The following is a 1698-nucleotide window of genomic DNA, read 5'->3' on the forward strand; positions in this document are numbered from 1 at the left end:
GGAATATTTATCTGTCAAGGGCAGCGGGAGGTATCCTTATTGCTATACTTTGCTGACAGAAACTCAGTAACATAAATCATTGTTTTTATATTCTCTTACATTTTCTGATCTTGTAGATATCATTTATGGGTACTTTTTCATGTTTCAACTTGATTGAATCTTTAATAAGCTATTCTAACATTGAATACGTTCTTTATTGTGTATATTATGATGTTTAAATGGTCCGTCACAGAGAATTCAAATCCAAACTGCCGCTGTTCCAACACGTTGATTACTAACAACAATATATTTGATTTTCAAACGAAATTGGCTCGCCATTATTAATCTACCGTGTATAGGGGATAAATGGGGGGTGCGTGAGGGGGGTTTGTACAAATGATTTGTCCCGGCCGCAGTGATCACATCGCAAGCAATTAGTTCCCGCTGATGGGTTTTGTTGCCTACTGTACACACTACGCACTACGCACTATGAGCTACGAGAAATGTACAGTGCGGTGGTCAACACAATTATATAATACTTGTATTTTTAAACTTTGTAAGATAAAATCGTTATAATTCACATTTCCCCTGCGTAACATTTGTAGATTCTGTCGAGTTACTGAACGGAAATTGTGAGACAAACGGAGATTTATTTGTCTGTACCCCCCACGCCTCTCCCCGCTCCCCGCAGTGCCTCGACCATGACAACCTGTTACCCACACCCCTAGGTTTGATTTGCTGGTCATATTTGTATTATATTGTAATTTGATTTCTTGAAGAAATTAATTTTAACTTTTGATGTAAAAATGTGCATAGACCATCAACGTTTCCGTGGTGTAGTGGTTATCACATCTGCCTAACACGCAGAAGGTCCCCGGTTCGATCCCGGGCGGAAACATATCTTTTTAGTAAACATCTAATTACCATGTTCAAAATTATTTTTATTTCGCAAACCACTTGGTCAAGGTTGGACGTTATACCAAATAAGTCTACGCTACTATAATTTCAAGTATAAAATTAGATCGTTTACTAAGTTTAAGTTACTATTATATCCCGAAGACCGCTTAACTTTGCTACCAACATTCAATCTCTTTATTTCCGTATGATGTACATTTCTAGATACTATTATTTTTTTGGTAAGTTAGAAAACATTGGACGCTTGATTTTATTATAATGTTCAGTCAAGTACAACATAAGTGTTTCATAGTTAGTTGTTGGCCGCGGCTTTGTGCGCTAATATACATGTAAATAGATGTTGTGCTGCTGCATGTAAATAGACAGGACAATGTGATGAAAGTCAATTTGTTGACATCAATTGCTGACAATTTGTATGTCATCAGTAATTAACTATATACAGAGACAGGGGCGGATTACGTTCTAGGATACAAGCCATACTATTTGTTCTGTGTGTTGTATTTACCGATATCATATCAATTACAAAGTTATAAGTAAATTTATTAGAACTAAATTATTCTTTAGTAGGATTTCATGACCATTTTATACCAACATTCTGAGTAAATAATAATTTTTTTGTAGTGTACCAAAAGCGTTATTGGTTTATATCATCCGTCCCTTAAAGTAGAGATATATTAAGCTGAATTAGGTCACCAAGATGGTAATTTTTACTTATTGAATTAGCGCGTATCCTTCGACCACATTACCACTTAACTTCAGGTTGTAAGCGCTAAATTAAACATTATAAAAATGATTTTGACATCG

The 1698-nt window shown here is 35.3% G+C and overlaps 1 non-coding gene across 1 annotated transcript; it reads left to right on the forward strand.

The window, feature by feature from the left end:
• The first annotated feature begins 804 nt into the window (after window positions 1-804).
• Trnav-aac lies at window positions 805-877 on the forward strand. The gene has a single exon. It is a non-coding gene; the product is annotated as a tRNA-Val (tRNA).
• The last annotated feature ends 821 nt before the right edge of the window (window positions 878-1698 follow it).

Source organism: Papilio polytes, unplaced genomic scaffold, assembly GCF_000836215.1.
Source record: "Papilio polytes unplaced genomic scaffold, Ppol_1.0 DF821400.1, whole genome shotgun sequence".
NCBI lineage: Eukaryota > Metazoa > Arthropoda > Insecta > Lepidoptera > Papilionidae > Papilio > Papilio polytes.